The sequence below is a fragment of the Xiphophorus hellerii genome, chromosome 8, assembly GCF_003331165.1.
Source record: "Xiphophorus hellerii strain 12219 chromosome 8, Xiphophorus_hellerii-4.1, whole genome shotgun sequence".
NCBI classification, from domain to species: domain Eukaryota; kingdom Metazoa; phylum Chordata; class Actinopteri; order Cyprinodontiformes; family Poeciliidae; genus Xiphophorus; species Xiphophorus hellerii.
In genome coordinates, this window is record NC_045679.1 from 4,473,793 (window position 1) to 4,497,207 (window position 23,415).

The 23,415-nt window shown below is 38.3% G+C and overlaps 3 long non-coding RNA genes across 3 annotated transcripts; 2 read left to right on the forward strand and 1 right to left on the reverse strand.

Moving 5' to 3' along the window:
* Positions 1 to 945: 945 nt before the first annotated feature.
* Positions 946 to 3,013, forward strand: LOC116724650 (uncharacterized). The gene is made up of 5 exons (XR_004340206.1): positions 946 to 1,173; positions 1,246 to 1,288; positions 1,360 to 1,421; positions 2,036 to 2,047; positions 2,988 to 3,013. It is a non-coding gene; the product is annotated as an uncharacterized LOC116724650 (long non-coding RNA).
* A 7,238-nt stretch (positions 3,014 to 10,251) lies between these two features.
* Positions 10,252 to 22,622, forward strand: LOC116724660 (uncharacterized). Its single transcript, XR_004340216.1, has 3 exons — positions 10,252 to 10,301; positions 12,245 to 12,387; positions 22,612 to 22,622. It is a non-coding gene; the product is annotated as an uncharacterized LOC116724660 (long non-coding RNA).
* On the reverse strand, positions 13,660 to 19,822 carry LOC116724693 (uncharacterized). Its single transcript, XR_004340248.1, has 3 exons — positions 19,749 to 19,822; positions 19,608 to 19,647; positions 13,660 to 13,703 (listed from the first exon to the last, which is right to left on the reverse strand). It is a non-coding gene; the product is annotated as an uncharacterized LOC116724693 (long non-coding RNA).
* Positions 22,623 to 23,415: the final 793 nt, after the last annotated feature.

Genomic DNA, 23,415 nt, shown 5'->3' on the forward strand with positions numbered 1-23,415 from the left:
ATTAAGGTTTTATAGGAATGAGTTTGAAAGTGGCATGTGTTCAGCATGTTGTTCCGTTGTTCCACGGAGGCAAAGGTTCAGCATTAATCTTCATATTTATGTAAGAGTAAATATCCAAATTGAATTTGTGGATAACGTTTTAATGCCTGAAATCCAATAGGACATACATTTTCTAAGCAGTCTTGTTTCTTTTTAAACAAGACATGGGTTAAAGCTGGACCATCAAGAGACCGTTCTGTCTCACATCTGTCTTTCATTCTCATACATGTTTATAATTTTTATGTTGTGAAATATACCCTTGCTAACTTTTAACTTAAAAACTTTGTATCATCAGAGAAGTCTGTCTTCAGATGTCATCTGGACCATGGACAGAATTTGTTGGCAATGATGTTAACCTTCAGAGGTCGACGCCCGCCCTGTGGCGGGCATGACGTCATGCATTTAAAAGACGTCTGTATAAAAAAAGACGCCATGAGAAGTGTGCATTTTATTTCTGTTGGACAGTAGAGACTTCAAACTTTGTAAAAGTAGTGTTTTTATATTGATTTTGTTTTATATTTACTTCCAAATAGAACCAGGAATATGATCGATCATGTTAGCCATAGCGTAGTGCGCATTTTACGCATGTTGAGTGCAATCGGTAGTTGTTTTATGACCACGAAGTGAACGAATGCAACATGAAAGCCATTTTTCCGAGTTATCAATATTAGTATCAATATTGTTTCTACTCGGATTTTGTTTCTGTGTGTGTTTTTTGCGCCAATGCGATAATAAATTTTGTCAAACCGAAACAAACACTGGAAAATCACAGGGTTTAGGATGTTCTGAAAATAATGATACCAAACAAGGTAAGGTAAATAGTTTTTATGGTGAAAATATGAGGGTAGATTCAAAATTAGACCACAACGGCCATTTAGACCCATGACTCTTAAGGTGAGATGTTCTGATGGGACACTTGTGGTTCTTTAGAGCTACAAGATGCTTATTTCCAACCATTCCTGCTTTAAATGTTTATAATCAATACTGTGGGTAAGGCTGTTGTCCTTTACCTCAATCTGATTGTTATAGTAATGACACATTAATTTTCTTCCCCCTTCTTGAATTTTCTCTTAAACACCACAGGGATTGCCTAAACAAGGACTGTCCAACAACTGTGTAATGTTTGTAGTGATGGTAACATCCGCCTCCACCCACCATATTGTTGTATGGTTTGTATAGACGTAATAATCACATTTTTCTCAACAGTATGCACTACTTTGTGATGGGAGCATCATTTGATTTCAGCGAGGTAAGGAAACAGATGAGAGTCTCTGCTTTCTGTTGGAGATTTCATTAAATGTGAAGCTGTGACGTCCACAGAATGATATGATGACAATACGAAGATGGTGGTCTCTCACTCTCTGGAGAAACTTCCCTGTGAAGTAAGAACAATAATAGTGCACTGTACCACGTCATGTTACACATATGGCAGATTTTTAAAGAAAACCTTCAATTTGTCCTTTTAAAACAGGGGCCCCCAAAGTCGGCCCTCGAGGGCCGGCATCCTGCACGTTTTAGTTCTCTCCCTGGTGGAACCAACAACCTTTTCAGCGTGTCAGTTTTCTTCTTAGGCCGTCTAACGAGCCGTCATTGGATCCAGGTGCATTAATACTAGGGAGAAACTAAAACATGCAGGATGCCGGCCCTCCAGGACCGACTTTGGGGCCCCTGGTCTGACTGAACAACTAGACATGAAAATAGATAATTAAATATGTAGTTTTAAAAATAAATACTGAATTTGAAAATTAAATGTTTAGTTTGCAAAATAAATATTTATTTAGAAGCTAAATATTTAGCTAAATTTTTATTTTCAAAAATTTTGTTTTCAAAGTAAATATTTAGCTTGTGAATTAAATATTTAGTTTAGAATGAACGTATGGATGACATGGTGAAAATATTAGTTTGAAAAATGCATTTTCACATTTTTTCTCTATGACATGATGAATAAACTAAAATACTGTTCTTCATTTTTTGTTACTATCAATCATCACTACAGTCATGATCAAAAGTAAGTACACCCTCATTTTTATCAGAACTTCTCTCCTTCCTCATGAAGATTTTATCAACCTGCCTCTGATTTCACCTCAGAGCTTCTACTTCCTGGTTCTGTTGCTCTGAATGAAAAAACTACAAGCCAAGTGGATTGTGACGTCACCAGTTACGCAACATCCGTTACATTTACTTTCGGTTTGAATTTACCTGTTCATGTGCGGCTCCAGACCGTTAGTTGGGTCTCAGTCTGTTGTTTAAATTTTCTTCTTTAACTCTTTGGATCGTTTGATCAAACTGTAAGTTTGATTTGTTTATTTCTTGAATTTTTCATCACTTTAACTTTTTCCTGATTGTTTTTAATCTCTGACGTTTGGAGAAAAGTTTCACTTCTGATTTCAGCTGAAACTTTAATATCTCTGCTGTTTGAAGGCTAATCTACAGGATTATTAGATTATTGATGAACTGGAATCAAACAACATGATGAACAGCTGATGTTTCACTGTTTTCTTCTCCGAACTGATTCATGTTTTTATTTCCTGGTACCGAACTCTAGTCTCCACCATTAACGTCAGCAACAGTTTCCTGTTGCTTCCTTTCAAAATAAAATATTATTAAAATGGGTTTGATTCAGTCAGATGATTAAATAGTTCACCTTTAATGGAGCCAATAATCCACTTGTAGAAATTAATAATTGTGAACTATAAGACTTGTTCAGGTTGAATCAGTGAATGTAAATGTTGCTCCATGTCTCCATCTAGTGGACTGATAGTAGAAGTGCAGCAGCTGATGGCAGCTTCCTCTGCCTCTCTGCTGTCTGACTGCATTCACCTGACACTGATATGAAGCAGAGAAGAAGAGCCAATCAGAGGAGGAGCAGCTGATCTTTTTCCAGCTCTAATGATGTAAAGGATGATCAGAGTTGATGTGCAGATGAATGATGTGTGTTTCCTCTGCAGGTGAAGGTAGAAAGTGTGTGTGAGCTGATGTGAATTCAGCAGCATGGATCAGTGTGAGGACAGAGAGGAGGGAGTCCCTCCCTCTAAAACCACTCTGTGTGGGGAAGATGAGAGCCAGAGCAAAGGTCAGAGGTGAGGTCACCATCTCTAACTGTCCACAGCCCTTTTCACACAGCTTTCACTATATCAGGCCAGAACAGACGTGGTGATGAAGCTGCTGCTGCTCCTCTTTGCTGATTAAGTTTTAATCATCATGTTTCTGTCAGGATCCATCAGAGACTCAAACCAGAACCAGAACCCAGCTGTGTGTCCTTTAAGAGTGACAGGTCAAAGGTTGATCTCATTGACTTTAAATCTCCTGGATCTCCACCATCAGAGAGGTGAGCTGTTTCTAACTGCTGTAACTGTTCTGTTTATATCTGTTATTGTGGCCATGTGATGATAACAAGTTCTGTTGGGTTCTGTTGTCATGAAAACATTAGAATGAATTTCAGGTTATTTTTTGTTCATATGCATTACATAAATAACATTGATGTCTCCATAATAACATGATACCATGGAGACAGTAAAGTCCAAATGGATTGTTGCTACTGCAAAAGTTATTTAAATAACTTGAGTATTAATCAGGTCCATTTAGATCAACAATCTTTACCCAGAGGTTCTACACGATCATCTCATTTACAGAAGTCTTAAAATTTGATCTGATGTTTCCCTGAGATCAATTTAACCATCATTCAGGTAATGACACTGCCCCCTACTGGCCAGTTATTGACACCATACATAAGCAATTACTGCTGATGAATCCCGGAGAAAATTAACCAGAATAAACTCACTTTTAAACCAGGACACAATTCCATAAACTATTATGTTGACATGACCTTTGAATAACAAACATTTAATTGCATTTTATTCTGTTTTGCATCAACTTATTTTTTTCAAAACAAATGTATTCATTTATTTTGTACAATATTAACATTAACACAAAAAATTAACATTAATTAATTTCATGATTATAATTACATCTCCGTGTTTCAACCAACATCCAATATGATGCAGTTAAACTAAATAAATTATCTTGTAGATGTGATTGAGCAGTGGGCTTCAGTGTCTCTAACGGACCATCTGGTTCTGATTGAAGCTCCATCAGATCCTCCTTGGATGGTCAGAGTGGAAATGATTCCTGGTTCTTCTCCATGTCAGAGCTCAACACTAAGATCACCAAATTTCTCTCAGTCATTTCAAACCAACATGTTGGTCTCAGAAACAAATCTTTCTGCTCTTTAAAGAAGGCTGGACATTATTCAGGAGGACCAATGATCAGGAACATGTTGGAGGATTGGACCGGTTCTGATAGGAATCATTTAGAACATCAAGTCGATGATCTGTCTGGTTCTGTTGTGTCTCACAGCTCTTTATTTTACAAACGGTCACAATAAAATTAATCTTTAAAACAGAACTCCACAAAACGTTTTTAGAGGTTTTTTTTTACCAGGTTCCATCAGAGTTTCACACAAAAAGAAGAACCAGAACCCAGCTGTGTGTCCTTTAAAAGCAACAATTCAATGGATCATAAGATTGACTTTAAATCTCCTGGACCGCCATCATCAGAGAGGTGCGTCGTTACTAATTGTTGTAACTGTAGAAATAGAACCAGTAAGAACTCAGATGTTCCCAGTTATATTTACAGAGAGGTTTGATCTACTATCTGCAAAAATCAGCTGCTCTGTTCTATTGAAAACACCATCTTATCTTCATCTCTGTGGTGTTGATGATGATGTTCTTCTACTTCCTGGCTCCATGTCAGACTGTGGAAGACATTTCCATGACCTCCTCCATGTCCACATCACCTCAGATCTATTCATCAGAACCTGATGGATGTCACACACTGTCCTGAAGACCTGTGTGGACAGAGCCTTCATTTCCGCTGTCCCCAACCTCTAGGAAACTGTCTCCACCAGCATCAGATCTGCTGACAGTGTGGACTGTTTGAAGCCCACTTTCAGTACCAACTTTTTGAAATGTCTACTGGGTGTTTCTGGTGTTACTGGTCTCCATTGTTGTAGTTAATCTTCCCTCTAACTTCTTTGTATTATTTTTATGTGATGTTCTGTTTTTCTGCTATATGGAATTTTAATGTCAAACTCTTGGTGATTCCATCTGTGAATACTGCTGGATGAATATTTCCTGGCTTCCTAATTGTTCCTGGTTCCTCCACAGAGTGGACCAGCAGAGCTCAGAGGTTCCCAGTGGTCCGTCTGCCCAGCAGCATCAAACACAGCTGGACTCCATATTTATGGTCTGTACATGAACAACAACTACTTTTCCATGAGTTCTGTTCAAAGTCACCTTCATGCTGCACTTTGTAGACCAGAGGACTGTCAGTCTGTCAAACATCCATCTGGTGTTTGGCTTATGATGTTTCCTTCATCTATTATTCTGTTCCAGCTGCTGGAGGACAATATTGTCACTTTTGTGAAGAAAGAACTGAAGAAGATCCAGGAAGTTCTGAGTTCAGATGACCCAGAACATTCAGAGGGTCAGAGAGATGATGAGGTGTTGGAAGGTGATGATGAAGAACAGAGGAGGAGCAGCAGAGAGGCAGTGATGAAGATCACACTGAACTTCCTGAGGAGGATGAAGCAGGAAAAGCTGGCTGACCATCTGCAGAGCAGTAAGAGGATTTCTTCAGAGATTTGAAATGATAGATAAATCACACATTTACTGAAATTTGAAGAGATGGAATCACATTAATGCAAAACATCTTCAGAAGTGATGTAATCAAATTCAAAAGATTATTTTTTTTCATATCTGATTATCGTTATTGTGTTAATTTAGGACATTTTGCCCCAGTTTGTCAACATCAACTTAAATCTGGACTGAAGAAGAAGTTCCAGTCTGTGTTTGAGGGGATTGCTAAAGCAGGAAGTCCAACCCTTCTGAACCAGATCTACACAGAGCTCTACATCACAGAGGGAGGGACTGGAGAGGTCAATGATGAACATGAGGTCAGACAGATTGAAACAGCATCCAGGAAACCACACAGACCAGAAACAACAATTAGACAAGAAGACATCTTTAAAGTCCCACCTGGAACAGATCAACCAATCAGAACAGTGATGACAAAGGGAGTGGCTGGCATTGGGAAAACAGTCCTAACACAGAAGTTCACTCTGGACTGGGCTGAAGACAAAGCCTACCAGAACATCCAGTTCATATTTCCATTCACGTTCAGAGAGCTGAATGTACTGAAGGAGAAAAAGTTCAGCTTGGTGAAACTTGTTCATCACTTCTTTAGTGAAACCAAAGAAATCTGCAGCTTTGAACACTTCCAGGTTCTGTTCATCTTTGATGGTCTGGATGAGAGTCGACTTCCTCTGGACTTCCACAACAAGGAGATCCTGACTGATGCTACAGAGCCCACCTCAGTGGACGTTCTGCTGACAAACCTCATCAGGGGGAAACTGCTTCCTTCTGCTCTCCTCTGGATAACCACACGACCTGCAGCAGCCAATCAGATCCCTCCTCAGTGTGTTGACATGGTAACAGAGGTCAGAGGGTTCAATGACCCACAGAAGGAGGAGTACTTCAGGAAGAGATTCAGAGATAAGGAGCAGGCCAACAGGATCATCTCCCACATGAAGACATCACGAAGCCTCCACATCATGTGCCACATCCCAGTCTTCTGCTGGATCACTGCTACAGTTCTGGAGGATGTGTTGGAGACCAGAGAGGGAGGAGAGCTGCCCAGAACCCTGACGGAGATGTACATCCACTTCCTGGTGGTTCAGACCAAAGTGAAGAAGGTCAAGTATGATGGAGGAGCTGAAACAGATCCACACTGGAGTCCAGAGAGCAGGAAGATGATTGAGTCTCTGGGAAAACTGGCATTTGATCAGCTGCAGAAAGGAAACCTGATCTTCTATGAGTCAGACCTGACAGAGTGTGGCATCGATATCACAGCAGCCTCAGTGTACTCAGGAGTGTTCACACAGATCTTTAAAGAGGAGAGAGGTCTGTACCAGGACATGGTGTTCTGCTTCGTCCATCTGAGTGTTCAGGAGTTTCTGGCTGCTCTTCATGTTCATCTGACCTTCATCAACTCTGGGGTCAACCTGTTGGAAGAAAATCCACCATCATTATTTTTTAAATTTTATTACAAATCAAATATAAATAATCTCCATCAGAGAGCTGTTGACCAGGCCTTACAGAGTCCAAATGGACACCTGGACTTGTTCCTCCGATTCCTCCTGGGACTTTCACTGCAGACCAATCAGAGACTCCTACAAGGTCTGCTGACAGAGACAGGAAGTAGCTCACAGACCAATCAGGAAACAGTTCAGTACATCAAGGAGAAGATCAATGAGAATGTGTCTGCAGAGAAAAGCATCAATCTGTTCCACTGTCTGAATGAACTGAACGGTCGTTCTCTAGTGGAGGAGATCCAACAGTCTCTGAGTTCAGGAAGTCTCTCCACAGATAAACTGTCTCCTGCTCAGTGGTCAGCTCTGGGTTTCATCTTAGTGTCATCAGGAAAAGATCTGGATGTGTTTGACCTGAAGAAATATTCTGCTTCAGAGGAGGTTCTTCTGAGGCTGCTGCCAGTGGTTAAAGCCTCCAACAAAGCTCTGTAAGGACACAGATTGTTACTGTATTTTTTATAGATAGAAATCTGCTAATGATGAGGTAAATATTCATGTTGTAGTTTATATATTGGTGCATTGTCTCTTCATTGGGGGTGTTGCGCAAAATAGAAACAGACTTCCTTCAGCAGCTGGACATTATGTTACATATTAAAGCAGCAAAACGTCTCCACTGTTAAAATTGAAATTGTATTAATATAGTTAATTGTATTAACTATAGTTCAGTTCTTTGAGGCTGGAGGTCCAACTATAGAATGAACCAGTTCACAACAAATGCAAAGGTTGTGTAAAATAAGATAGTTCCTTCTCTGTCCAATAAGAACATTGTTGATTTGAAAGAACACATTTTTTTTATAACAGATTTTTCTCTCTGTCTCCTCAGACTGAGTGTCTGTAACCTCTCAGAGAGAAGCTTTGAAGCTCTGTCCTCAGTTCTCAGCTCCCAGTCCTCCAGTCTCAGAGAACTGGACCTGAGTAACAACAAGCTGCAGGATTCAGGAGTGAAGCTTCTCTCTGCTGGACTGAAGAGTCCAAACTGCAACCTGGAAACTCTCAGGTAAAATTTTCTCGATGCTAGTTATTTCTATCCACTAACTGCTAGCAGAGATTGAAAAAAGTATTTGACCACCCATTTAAATGATCATAATCAGGTGTTCCAATAACTTCCATGGCCACAGGTGTATGAAAGTAAGCACCTAGGCATGTAGACTGTTTTTACAAACATTTGTGAAAGAATGTGTTGCTCTCAGGAACTCAGCAAATTCCAGAGTGGAACTGTGATAGGATGTGCAACAAGTGTGTTTTTTATGTCCTGGAACACTGAGAACCTATAAATATGTAGAAATTGAATATTTGGGAAGTATCATAATTTAAACTTAAGGCTGAGCACCAGACTTTCCTAGAAAAATTTTCTGATTTCATTTTGTGGTTTTAAAGGCTCTACATTGAAAATGATAAGAAATAAAGACATACTTTATTTTGTGTTACTATCAGCTTCAATAGCCCCTCTGCTCTCGGCTCACATACGGAGCTGTCGGCTAGTGGTAACACTCAGCGCCCCCAGATTCAAACTCTTCTTATTAAAGTAAGAGGTAAAGAGTTAAACATACCGTATTTTCCGCACTATAAGGCGCACCGGATTATAAGGCGCACTGTCGGCTTTTGAGAAAATTGAAGGTTTTTAGGTGCGCCTTATAGTGCAGAAAATACAGTAATCGAAATATTATCAACATTCGACAGAAAAAGGAGCTAAGTCTATGAAAGCAATGTAGCCAGTTTTGCTACTTTTGATTTAAGGCATAATAATGAAGTTTATCATGATTCAGCTGAAGGAATGAAATGAACAAACTGTGGTCTGATTTTTATTAGTGTGTTTCTTCCTCTTAAGCAGTGAAAGTAAATAAAATGTGTTACATGTCTTTTGGTTTAAGTATTTACTTACTGGAGGGTTTTTGTTTGTGCTGCAGAGCCACATCTAACAGCTAGCTCCTCACTTCAGCAGCTCTAACGGAGCCTGTGCCGTTCAGCTGCTGTTGCTCCTCCTACACTTTGGACTGAACCATTGTTCTAAGAATGGTGGGGGGTTCCTTAAAATTAATTCTTGTTCTTTTCTTAGATGAATGACAGATTTACTTTGTTTTCTGTTTCTATTGCATTTTTATATTGATATTGTTTAAATACAAAGGTTTCTTTCATGATTTATTTGGGGGCACAATTCCAAGATTGCGGGGGTCCGGACCCCCCGACCCACCTGGGATTTACGCCCATGTCCATACAGGTCAGCCTGTGTCCAGTTTGAGTGAAAAGAGGTGCAGGTGATCCAGGCTTCAGAGATCAAGCAGTGGCAGCACGAGGCAACATGTAGAGGCACCAGCTGTGTGATTGGTCCACTATCCTGGTTTTAAATGCATCAACTATAAAAATATCTATAGAAATAAATCTGCTCCACCAGGCCAGTGAAACGATCAGAGCAACAAAGACTCTTGCAATCCAGCTTTGTAAGAAAAAAGAGCATTATTGCAGATCCTTCCTCCCAGGAGTTTTTAGACTTTCTAACCAGAACTGCTCCCAAAAACTCTTACATATGATTATAAATTGCTCTATTCAGCTGCACATTTTTTCAAACTGGTTATGCTGTTTTTATTAAATGTACAGCATTATTATCCCTCTATTGTAAATGTGTCCTTACTCTACAGCCTCCTATTATTTTTTATTTTTATCTTCAATGTTTTATTTTTCCATTTACCTTAAACTTGTTGCTGGTAAACCTGAACTCCCTGTTGTGGAAAAATGAAGGATGTTTCTATTCTGATCCGTTCTATAAGTGACAAATGTTGATTTTTATTACTTATTTAATGGAATTAGAGTGTTATTAGTATTTCATTTTAGTGACAATTTAATTTATTGACTTTTTTCCTCTTGTGAAAATGATCAGTTCAGACCTTGGGTTCTACCTCAATGTTCTCATATCCTCATCATGCGATGAATTGTGTGTCTGCAGCTTATCAGGCTGTTTGGTCTCAGAGGAAGGCTGTGTTTCTCTGGCCTCAGCTCTGACCTCCAACCCCTCCCATCTGAAAGAGTTGGACCTGAGCTACAATCATCCAGGAGACTCAGGAGTGAAGCTGCTGTCGGCTGGACTGAAGGATCCACACTGGAGACTGGAAGCTCTCAGGTATGGAGGAACCTGCTGCAGGAGCAGAGAAGGTCTGATAGAGGAGGAAGAGGGAGAAATGTCTTTAGTCAGTCTGCTGGGAAACATTTAGTTTGAAGCTGAATGTTTAATTTGATAATTAAATATTTAGACGCCTCATCTGGAGGCAGAGATCATTACCTTATTTGTTCGTTCTCTCACTCTTTTATTTTACCAAGACTGCCAGAACCACTTTGTGTCCAGACTTGGGTTTAATAAAACCTCTTTGTTAAAAACATCATCTGGTCTGGACTTTGTATTTTGTGAGTTCTGTGTAATGACATGAGGATCGTAACATATTGGTGGCCCATCCTATTCCAACAAAATGTTTAAAACATATTTGGAGGGCCGTTCAATGTTGTGATATTTATGAATGCAGTTTTAATTGTGGTGACGTCTGAAAGTGTGTTTTCCATGTGTTTAGTAACATTTAGTGTCAGGTTGGTGGGGTGTTTTCAGAACTCTTTAATTTAAATTAAAGAGTTCTAGGTAAATTTCCCTACATTTATCATTGGCTGGTGCTTCTTTGTGGATTGTGTTTAGGATCATTTTTGTGTTTTGGTTTTTTTTTGCCGCCTACTTTAGTTCTCTATTTTTTTTTATCAAACATAAGTTTAGTTTGGAGGAGATTTTTATACAATTCTTTTATTGAGCAATTTGATTTTTGTTCAAAATAATGTTTTTTGTCAGTTGCTGCTCAGTTTTCCATCTCTGTATCCAACAGTTAAAAAATGGAAAGATGAAATTCCAGATTTGCTCTGCTTTGATTCAAGCTGGTGTTTTCCCTCAAACCAGCTGATGCTGATCCTCAAACTAAGCCTGATGCTGATCTTCAGCCCAGCCTTGATTCTCAGGCTTCATTGGACTCTTTCTGTTAAAACTGACATGGAATTAATTTAGTTCATAGAGGAATTTAATATTTCTCTTGCCAGCCTCCTTGTTGCCTTTATTTCAGTCCTTCATGGCTGGAGGCCCATCTATAGACTGAACCAGTTCACAACAAAAGGCAACATAATTATATATAAAACAGTCCCTTAAATCAGTAAAGAGGAACATTGTTGACTGGAAAAAAGACACATTTTGAAGAATTGTTTAATAACAGATTTTTCTCTCTGTCTCCTCAGACTGAGTGGCTGTAACCTCTCAGAAAGAAGCTGTGAAGCTCTGTCCTCAGTTCTCAGCTCCCAGTCCTCCAGTCTCAGAGAACTGGACCTGAGTAACAACAACCTGCAGGATTCAGGAGTGAAGCTTCTCTCTGCTGGACTGAAGAGTCCAAACTGCAACCTGGAAACTCTCAGGTAAAATGTTCTCAATCCTGGTGAAACCAGATTTCTGTCCATTAGCTGCTCTCAGATATGATGTAAATGTTATTTCCATAATACATAATAATAATAATAATCAATGTCTGACTGAGACCTGGCTAACCATGCTACGTCACAACATATAAATGTTGCTGGTTTTCATTAATTCCAGGCGTAAAGAACCAAGATGAGAGGTTATTTAGAATGGTGGGCGTCACGTTTCAACCAATAGTGTATCTGTGGAAACTTGACTGATTGCTGCATCCTAAGTACAAAATGATCTTTCCTCCCAGCAGTTGTTAGACATGTGACTAAGGTTTATATTTATTACCTACAAAACTGGAAGCTCTCAGGTATGGAGGAACCTGCTGCAGGAGCAGAGAAGGTCTGATAGAGGAGGAAGAGGGAGAAATGTCTTTAGTCAGTCTGCTGGGGAACATTTAGTATAAAGTTAAATATTTAGTTTGATAATTAAATATTTAGTTTGGAATGATGGGATATATAAGTGAATGAATAACATGGTGAAAATATAACTTGATATTCTGAACATCATTTTGTCTGTTATGACAGTTGAATAACTAAAATTATTTCTGTTAATTCTGACTGTAACTTTGCAAAGAACAGCCTATTACCATATAGCACCATTTTCCACATGGTACTGAATGAACCTGGGAAACCGACCCATCTACTGGAACCACAATGACATGGTAGTCAGAGCAGCAGGGGGCCAAATATAGCTCCATGTGGAACCAAGAGGTTGGAGAGAGGTTAGAAAATACAAGAAACCAATTTACTGATGGACAGGAATTTAAAATATGCTGAGAAATGACATCATAAACCAGATATTACTGGTATTCAAGAGACATGGCTGAGATCAAATACAAATTATTTTAAGTTTAAATGTTTCAATGACAGGAAGATAATGAGCTTGTTTTTGGATTGATTTAGGAGCATTTCTGTTTCTATTTGTTTCTATATTTCCCACTTTAGTTTCATCGTAATTTTTTGTCAAACAAAAAAGGAGTTTTTTATACAAACCTTTTATTGAACAATTTGATTTTTGTTCAAAATAATGTTTTTTGCCAGTTGCTGCTCAGTTTTCCATCTCTGTATCCAACAGTTAAAAAATGGAAAGATGAAATTCCAGATTTGCTCTGCTTTGATTCAAGCTGGTGTTTTCCCTCAAACCAGCTCTGATGCTGATCCTCAAACTAAGCCTGATGCTGTTCTTCAGCCCAGCCTTGATTCTCAGGCTTCATTGGACTCTTTGTGTTAAAACTGACATGGGATTAATTTAGTTCATAGAGGAATTTAATATTTCTCTTGTCAGCCTCCTTGTTGCCTTTAGTTCAGTCCTTCATGGCTGGAGGCCCATCTATAGACTGAACCAGTTCACAACAAAAGGAAACATAATTATATATAAAACAGTCCCTTAAATCAGTAAAGAGGAACATTGTTGACAGGAAAAAGACACATTTTGAAGGATTGTTTAATGACAGATTTTTCTCCCCATCTCCTCAGACTGAGTGGCTGTAACCTCTCAGAGAGAAGCTGTGAAGCTCTGTCCTCAGTTCTCAGCTCCCAGTCCTCCAGTCTCAGAGAACTGGACCTGAGTAACAACAACCTGCAGGATTCAGGAGTGAAGCTTCTCTCTGCTGGACTGAAGAGTCCAAACTGCAACCTGGAAACTCTCAGGTAACTCTGGGCACTTGACAAATTGCTGCATCTTAGGAGCAAAAAGAAACATTATTACAGATCCCAGCAGTTGCTTGGCTTTCTTATTTATTCCACATGTTACAAATCCATCCATTCATCAGTTCAGACCTTGGGTTCTACCTCAATGTTCTCATCATGTGATGAATTGTGTGTCTGCAGCTTATCAGGCTGTTTGGTCTCAGATGAAGGCTGTGCTTCTCTGGCCTCAGCTCTGACCTCCAACCCCTCCCATCTGAAAGAGTTGGACCTGAGCTACAATCATCCAGGAGACTCAGGAGTGAAGCTGCTGTCGGCGGGACTGAAGGATCCACACTGGAGACTGGAAGCTCTCAGGTATGGAGGAACCTGCTGCAGGAGCAGAGAAGGTCTGATAGAGGAGGAAGAGGGAGAAATGTCTTTAGTCAGTCTGCTGGGAAACATTTAGTTTGAAGCTGAATGTTTAATTTGATAATTAAATATTTAGATGCCTCATCTGGAGGCAGAGATCATTACCCAGTTTTCTGGAATATTCTCCAGACTAAGAACGGCTCACAAGGAAAATTAAAGAGTGGGATGGGTTTAATAGTTTAATAGGGACTCTGACTAAATTAATAAAAGAAGTTCAGTTAGATTTCCATGATGATCTACTGATGGCAGAAAGGACTTTAAAACAATATTTGATGGAGCTCCAGACCAATCAGCCCCAAGAAGCAAAGATGAGAAGAAAAGTAACTCCATGTTGGTCAGATGGATGTTTAAAAGTTATGGGAGAGAAAAATAAAGAACTTTAGATTTTAAACAAAACTCACAACGTTCAGGATTTAATAAAATATAAATGACATAAAAAGTGAAGAAAACTATTCATGAGGCAAAGAAAGAAAGTGAGAATTTTAACAGTTTCATCCATTTAGTAGTTTGATCTCCACCAGGGGGCGACATCTGGAAAATGATCCACAGAATGAAAGGAATCAGGAGAGAATGGAAATCCCTTGTTTTCCAGAGGAAATGAAGAATTGCAGTGAATGATGGTGAAAAAGTAGAATTGTGCTCTGTTGACTGTGGTAGAAATTAAAAAACAATAATAAGACCTTTTAGACAGATCCAAGAAAAAACTAATGAGTTTAGGTTTTCAGTAGTTGTGAAAGCTTTTGGGATTGTTCAATAAAGTTTGGGAAAAATTCCCAACGTCTTGGAAAAAGGCAGAGACCCTTCATGTTGGAAAACCAGGGAAATATCCATCCGACCAATCAGATTCCAGATCCACAGCTCTGACGTCACATTTAGGATAAATAATGGAATCGTAATAAGAGAAAGAAAAACATTTTATTGATAAAGTAGAGGGATGATATCAGCCCATCAGATGGTTTAGAAGAGGGAGAGGAAGCATCATGGGACTGCAGAGGTCCTTCACCTGATCCTGGTTGTTGGGACAAGAACTTTGTTACTGAACTTAAGGACATTTTTCATGTTTCTGTACGTAAGTAGATTTAATGGTGGGAACTTTTACTCCACTACATTTTACAGTATCTGTACTTTCTACTTCACTACATTTCTATAAAGCGTTGCATTACAAGTTCCCAAGGTTTGTTCCTGGAAGCTGCTGCTGGTTCCTCCGATCCAGGCTCCGCCCCCTTTAGAGGAAATCTGTCCATATATGGCGCTAAGAGTCACCTTGATGCTGCAAAGCTTTGTTCAGGGATGAGATGTCAGGATGTTAGTGTCAGTCTGTTCCAGGCTTTAGTTGTTCTCCTCATGAGGAGCTGAAGTCTCTGACAGGAACGTAGAGCTGAACAGGAGAAGAACTTGAAGCTTCTTCTTGGCCTCTGATTGCAACAGCAGGACAATCCAACATTTTAGTCTGACTTCATCTGGAAATATTTCTTTGACCCTGAATCAGTTTGAAGGCAGGCCAGCTCCTCATCAGAGCTGAGATCTTCTCTGTCCTCCATGCTGGAAATGTACAAGTCCAGCAGCTCCTGATCAATGACATCAGAGCGTGACATCATCAGTAGAATGATGATGTCATTTCCCTCTCAGAGCAGCTTGGAAATCTGAGAGGAAAGATGCAAACAAAGACTCTCTGGACTGTTGGATCTGCCGGTTCTGGTTCCAGATGCTCCTTGGACACTTTCACAAGCCATTACTGCAGCTGCTGGATTCAGGATGCTGCTTCTTCTTCTTGGTCTCATTGTAAATGTGTGCAGCAGCGCCACCTGGTGGTGTTGGTTGGTAGAGGAAGTGCTGAAAGGTTGGAGGTGTTTGTCAGAGGTGTGTGATGATGGAAGCCTCTCCCTGGTTTGTGAGTCTGAGCTCAGAGATCAAATCTTTGATTCTTGTTGAACTCTTTGTTGAATGTGATGCAGCTTCTCCTTTTTAATGTTTGTATTTCTGGATATTACAGTGAGGCCACAGCAGGTTTTCAGCAGCAGGGCTGTTTAGTGTTTCATTCCTTCATCTGTGTGTGGGAGTGTGGATGGAACAGGTATCCAGGTGTTGTGTCAGAGTTTAGATTGATTGTATTTTAATGCTGATTATTAAATCAGGTTGAGCTTCCAGAAATGTTTCCTTAGTTTCCTGATGTCCTTTTAGGCTTCAGTGAGTTTCTTCAGGTTGTTACTGAGGGATTTCCTTTCTCCTCTCTGTTGGAGCTTTTCCTGTGTTTGGAGAAATGAGTTGTGCTGCAGCAGCACCAACTGTCCTTCCTACATCCACTGCAGTTTGCAATCCAAATGTTGGACTGTTCCTGTCTCAGTGGAGGACAATGTGTGTCTGAGAGACATGTAATGTCCATGTTTGCTGCTGAAAGAGACTGATGGTCTGACCCCCCTCCTCCTTTCAGGGTGGAGCCTGCTGGAGTCCCATTCTTGATACCAGGTCTGAGGAAGTGTAAGTGTGTTTTTCATCTGATTCATGACAACAAAGCAGCTCACATTCAACCATCTTCAAACTGTCACATCACTCATTCAGGAGTCATCATCAAAGTGTCAATAAATGATCAATAACTGCAGCTGGATTGTGTTTGTTCTCTCCATCAGATTCCTGTCAACTCACCATCGACACAAACACAGTGAGCAGAAAACTCAAACTGTCTGAAGACAACAGGAAGGTGACACTTGTGGAGGAGCTTCAGTCATATCCTGATCATCCAGACAGATTTGATTACTGTTATCAGCTGCTGTGTAGAACTGGTCTGACTGGTCGCAGTTACTGGGAGGTCGAGTGGAGAGGAGGAGTTAATATATCAGTGAGTTACAGAAGAATCAGGAGGAAAGGAGGCAGTAGAGACTGTTGGTTTGGATGGAATGATCATTCCTGGAGTCTGAGATGCTCTGCTGTTGGTTACTCTGTCTGGCACAATAAGATAGAAACTTGTCTCTCCTCCTCCTCTGTCTCTAACAGAGTAGCAGTGTATGTGGACTGTCCTGCTGGCATTCTGTCCTTCTACAGAGTTTCCTCTGACTCACTGATCCTCCTCCACACCTTCAACACCACATTCACTGAACCTCTGATTCCTGGGTTTGAGTTCTGGCCCAGTTCTGGTTCCTTAGTGTTTCTGTGCTGAGTTGAGTCTAAAGAGTCTAAAGATTTTCCTCCTGTCAGAGAAACTCTCTCACTGTTGAACAGACAGTTCAGTCTCTACAATCTATTTCTTGGTGAAACAATTCTGATTGAGTCCTTGGAAACTTTTTCTTCTTCCAGTCCTTTAAATATGGAAGCTGGGATTATTCCAGGATTATTCCAGGATCCTCATGTTTTTCTGTCTGTTTCCAGTCAAAGCTTCACACTGAATATCAAGATGTTGTTTCTCTTATTTTTCTCCTTTCATTCATCAGATTTCATTGAAATGTTGATCAGTTTTTCTCAATCACTGATCATTTTCTGTTTCTATCGGCTCCTATTTTTCTCAACATGTCAGATTTGAATATTAAATCTTCCTTTTGTAAATTTGCTGCAGTTTTTCTTCATGTGTTTTAAATAAAAACATTTTTCTTCTGCATTTGGTTCATTTGCTGCTCATTCTGTTCTTTTCCTGTTCAAATTTAAATATTTGCATTAAAAAGATTTTTTCATCAACTCTGCCTTTCAGAAAGTCCTGATTTAAAGTAAAACATTCCCATCCCATGAAGGTCAGAGGTCAATGCTTTGAAGCATAAAGTGGGAAAATCTTCATATTTTCTGTTTCATTCAGAACTTCTACCTGAAACTCAGAACCTGCAGAACATTTTTCTCTTTGGAGGAAAAATCCCAGGAACTGGAAGATCAGAGCAGAATGAAAACTGGAGATCAGTGTTGGACAGAAAAGGTCTGATCGCTGCATCTCTGCTATATTTTACATTTAAATCTGATAACAAAAAGTAAACCTGTTTTTAGTGAATAAACCAACATGGATATGATCCGCCACAGCGCCAACGCGGGCCACACCTGATTCAACCCAAACCGGAAAATAAAGAATTTAACTGGAAAAAGCAAAACCCAGTAAAATCAGCAGCTGGTTGTGATTAAAATGCAGTTTGTTGCAGAGGTTCAAACTTCCTGATGGTGACCTCTCCTCCGTCCCTCACCTTGTCTGGCCGGTTTTAATCCTCACTGCAGTGTTAGACTGGAGCTCATCTCTCAGATTAACCAGATTAACACTGAGCTGCAACAGGAACCAAACGTCTCTCCTCCAACTTATTTCACTGATTAATAACAAGGTTGGATAAAAACATTGAGCTGAGCTTCTCATTCCTTAAAGAGTCATGAAGAAAGACTCACCCTGGAACTGCAGAGAAGAAGTTAGAAAGTTTAAAAATAGATGGAAAAAACTTTGTAAATATATTCTAACAAGTGATTTAATTATCTGTTTTTGTATCTTTTAATGTATAAAACTGTATAAAAAAGGTGTAAATGGTTAAAAATCTTCAGAATGAGCCAATTTTTAACCTGATTAATCATCACAATAATTCTTTGTTGGACCATCGCTACGCGGTACTGAGGAGGAAACTTTAAAAAAGTTTTAATGTAACTTTCTCTATGTCCTAACATGAGATAATCTGAGAGAACAAATGGAGTTCCTCTGCCTCCTCCCTGTGTTCTGCTGAATTACTCTACTGGGTCAGAAACAAGCCATCAGAACCAGAACAATTAGCCATGAGCCTGCAAGTATTGGACATGTTTTTGTCTAAATGAGGTGATTTTATGGCTCCATTTTGCCAGATCACATAGTAGCATTTCTACCTAAAGCCAAACATTAACAGCCAATCCATGTGATCGGTATCTGTGATCGGCAGTGATCGGACCTCATGGTGATCAGAACCGGCAGGAAAAACCCTGATGGGAGCGTCTCTACCCAGGAGTAATATGATGGTTTAGAAGTTCATTGAAATCTTTTCCGTTTTGAAAGAAGCTCACATTTGGGGAACTTGTGAATGATTACATTATTTATCATACTTGGTTCTGCTTAAAATAATTCAATTCAACTGAATTATTCTATTGTCATTATTGTTCTTACATTTGGGAGATTGAACATTTCTGTTTTTATTAAGTTTTTAAAATAAAACTTTAAAAAGTTCAGAAACTAAAATCAATCTACTGAACATTCTGATTTTATGAGGATCTGTTTGAAATGTTTGTTACAAAGTTGATTACTGCATTAATTTTGATGTGAATTAAATTGGTGTGTTTAATTTGTGTTTTTTGTGATGTACTGTTACTGGACTTTTTCTAACAAACAACATGAAAGAAAATCAGTGAAGGCACATAGGGAAGAAGAGAGGAAGAAAAGTTAAAATACAAACGAGAAAGAAGGGCAGACACTAGAATGAAAGGATGGACAGAAATAAAGAAAAAATATATTTTTGTATTTTTGCTTTGTTTTTCCATATTTATGCATGCCTGGAAACCATTTGAACTAAATGCACAACACACTTTTCAGATTATTTATACATAACAAAAACGAAATAATTAAAAAACAACAGCATTATTTTACTTTTCTTCCACCTCACAACAATTATGTGTTACATTGTTTCTCTATCACATAAAATCCCAAGACAAACATTTCAGTTTGAGGTTAAAACATAACGTGAAAATGTTTCAAAGCATTCGTTATTTACATGCCTGTATTATAAAATCAAAGTACTGCGTTAAAAATCTGCTTTCAGCCATTTTAATCCCCTAAAATCAGCAAATACTTGCTCAGTTAGCATCACACGTCAACAACAGCAAAGACCAAAAACTACAGCCGACCCAAAACCACAATTAAAATGTACAAATTAAACATTTCAGTGCAGTACAATAAACCAAGCTGTCTTACCTCAATGTATGTTTTCATTTGCTACACGGAAACCGTCGTACTGTAAGGAAAACAGTTAGCCATCATTAGCCAACATGGAGCTCAGGGGCCTCATGCATAAAGCGTGTGCTTAAAAACTTGGGTATAGATTATGTCTTTTACCTTGTAATGATCTATTCCTGGTTTAGCTCTCACTTCATCCCTAAAGTTAAAACTTCTCACAGAAAGTGAGCCAAAAAAACAAGATGCCGCCGTCTGTTTGGACCAGTTGCAGAGAGGGCACAGGAAGAAAGAAGAGAAAAACAGAGCCAACAGTATGAGGGTGAGTATAAACACAGAAATGGCTGCAGTAAGGCACACTGAGAGAACACAGAGCAGCTTTGGGGAACAATTTTAGAGCAAAATTAGAAGCAAAGCTCATATCTTCCCATCTAAACTTGAAGCTGGTTCTATAAGAGGCAAAAACTTGAGGGTTCTGGTTCCAGTCCTGCTTTTGGGGATTTAATTCAATGTGCAGTGCTGAAATAAGATTGTATAAGATCTTTGGGACTGCGCGTACTGATGTCTTTCTAACTCCTGTCAGAAACTCTGCTGCAATATTTTAATCCTCATGGAGAGACTTACTGAAAGAAAAAATAGCAGAAATTCTTTAACTCTGAAGGAATATTCTTTATAATGGTAGCATCATGTTAAATGTACAAAATAAAGTGATTAATTCTGGTCTAAATAAATGTTTTTTGGTTTTTTGACATTCATTGAGACCAAATTTGATCTATTCATGGCAGATTTTTCTGATCCACATCTTGAGTTACTTGGGTTTTTACTCACCCATAGATAGTGTACAGTAGAAACCAGATATTTACAAACTGTATAAAAAGTTGTTGCCATTTTCAAACATTAAGTCATTAAGTTAGTATAACCAAAACAATTTCTGTTTGCTAAATGCAACATAAATATGTCATTTGGGGAATGAAACAACTTTACCAGAACATCTTAACATCTTCCTAGAGCAGGATTATGACTATAGGAACAATACAGATCAATAAAGACAAGCACAAGGTAGAACAACTAATATAGTTTAATCCTGAATAAATTACACTCATATAACCACCAGTAAACAGTATCAATATATATCAGGATAAAGATATATAGAAATATGATACATACTAAGAAAACTAACCAGAAAATTCAGACGCCAATTTTAAAATGCACCTAATTATTACTTATTAATTTTGTACATCTCAAATGTAGCTTAAAAACAGACTCCTTGCAAGAATGAACAGTTACTATAGCAAGTTTAACGGTGTAAAAGTTACAGAAAGATTTTAGCTTTCATTTCAAAGTGCTCTGAATAAGAAAAAGGTTAAAAATAGGCATAAAACATGAGATTCAGAGCTGACAAAGTGGTAGAAAACATTATAAAAGCACAGCATGAATCACAACTTCCTTATAAATTATAAATCACGTTTTTTTCCCCTGTATGAAAAATTTACCTTTGATCCAAGCTCAAATGAACAAAAGCTTTCCCAGTACAGATCGTCTCCCTGGCTCTGGCTGGATGCAATTTTAAATGTTTTTAAATCATTAAAACTTCACCATACCATTTATTTTTAATGCGCGTCAAATTGCACCAAACGTTTCATGCGTGCTGGTGGAGCTGAAGAGGCAGAATAAACTTATAGAAAACATGCTCCTGTAACACCAGCAACTCTCTTTAACATTAAGGCAGAAGTGGAAATTAAAGGCGAAACATAATTTATACTGAAGGTAAAGTTTAGAGATAAAACATGAAACATTTACTTATTTATGCCTGTATGAAAAATTTAAAACCATTTCCAATCAAATACTTTTAATGACATGCAAGAAAAGTCAGAAAATTGCTTTGACACCAAGTTCCCAAAATAAAGAAATAAGTGATTAACATTTATTATTCACAGTTAAGATGCATGGATCATATACGTATTAAAGAGCCTGAATACAAAAATGCATAACACATTTTTTTATGTTTCCTAGTAAAAAAAAGTATAAAATCACCAACTTTAGTTGGTCTATTATATAAATTTCCAAATAAAATGCTATGAAGTTTGTGGTTTTATTGTAACAAAATGTGAAATAAAAAACACTTGACTATATTTCAGACATTTTAGTCATTTAGTAAAAATAACAGGAACAGGTCAGTCCAACACTGTCAGCTGTACGAAACATACGACACCTGAAGGTAACTGGTGTTGCCTGGTAACGTGTACAGATGACAACATAGGTTTATTCCAATGTAAACGTCACTGGCATATTAAACAACGGCATATTTTCAGTATCAGAGTTCATGGCTCTCCAAGAGCTTATTGCTTATGTAAAGTATTAATATCAAAACCACTTTAGAAGTGTGTGTGAGATCATTGTCCTCTTAAAGCACCAATACATGTTTTAAAACATGCTGATTCCAGGTACAGTAAACCTTTTAAACTGTGATATAAACAAATAAAAAACATTAAGATTAAGTGAACATACAGAGAAACAAAATGAAATGTGCAAGGAAAAATACATTGGAGGTAAACCCGGACCTTTATTTATTTATTTAAACAGAACTGCTTTTGAAACATTGAGCACATATTTCTATTAGGTTTCAGGTAAGGATGCTTCTTCAAGCTTGACATCAGTAAGGTTTATGCAAAGGTTATGAGTGTTTTAAATCACAATTTGGGAACTTCGCTGAGGAAACATTAAAGAATATAAAAGCATCATCCTTTATTATTTCATCCACTTTATAAAAGTGGATGAAAGTGGCAGAAAAACAGACCCACAGAATGATGCTGCCACTGCCATGTTTGATATTTGGTACAGTGTTTGTAGATTTAACATCTTATCTTAGCTCCTCCAAATATCATCTTAGTCACTGTTTTTTGTTTCATTTAAACATAAAGAATAAACCTTACTTTATTTTTTTGCAATACTTTAAATTAATTGTTTCACTTGGTTTCATATATTCAACAATTCAAGTTTTATTATAATAATTACGGTAACAGAGAAAATCAGTTTCCCACATGTTCCTGTAAACTGCTCTTCCTTGTGCATTTTAAGGTCTGCTGGAAATGTTTCCACATCAAAATCTCCTGCAAGTCCAGCACCTTTTTCCTCAACTTGTTCAAACAAACAAATTTAACAAGTGCAGAAAAACACACACAAGTTTGCATTTTAAGTGTTCAGAAAAAAAAGAGCAAAACTATGTACAATCACTCCACTGGTAAAAACATAACCCATTGGCCAACGATAACGAACTCCAACACCAAGCTGCTAATGCAAACAAGTAACACAAACTCATACTTGGTTCCAAAGTTACAAAGAAATCCAGATAAATCTGAGCATTGAATGTGGCACTTACTCTGTACAGTACAATTTTACCAGAACTCACTCAAATATGCTTTTTTTGTATTTATATAGCAATAAACATCATGTATATGGAAGGAATCTGTAAAACTTCTCTGCTACATTTCAGAAAATACACATCTTCTGTATTGATTTATAACTTTTTATATGTTGCAGATAGTAAGCTGTTGCTTTTATTGTCTTATTTACAGGACTGAGCATAAAGGGAGACTTGAAGAAATGAACTAGGATGTCAGGGTAACTTTGAGAAAACGGAGTACTGTAGCACTGAGTTTGGGTTCTGAAAGGCAGGTCAGAGTTGAGGTGGACAAATGTTTTACTGCAAGAATGTTGTGATAAATATCACAAAGGAGACAATCCAGGTGCAGGAAGAACATTTACCCATTTGTCCATTTTTTGATCTCATATTTAAGATTTCCTTTTAGTTCCTGTTAAATCATTGACA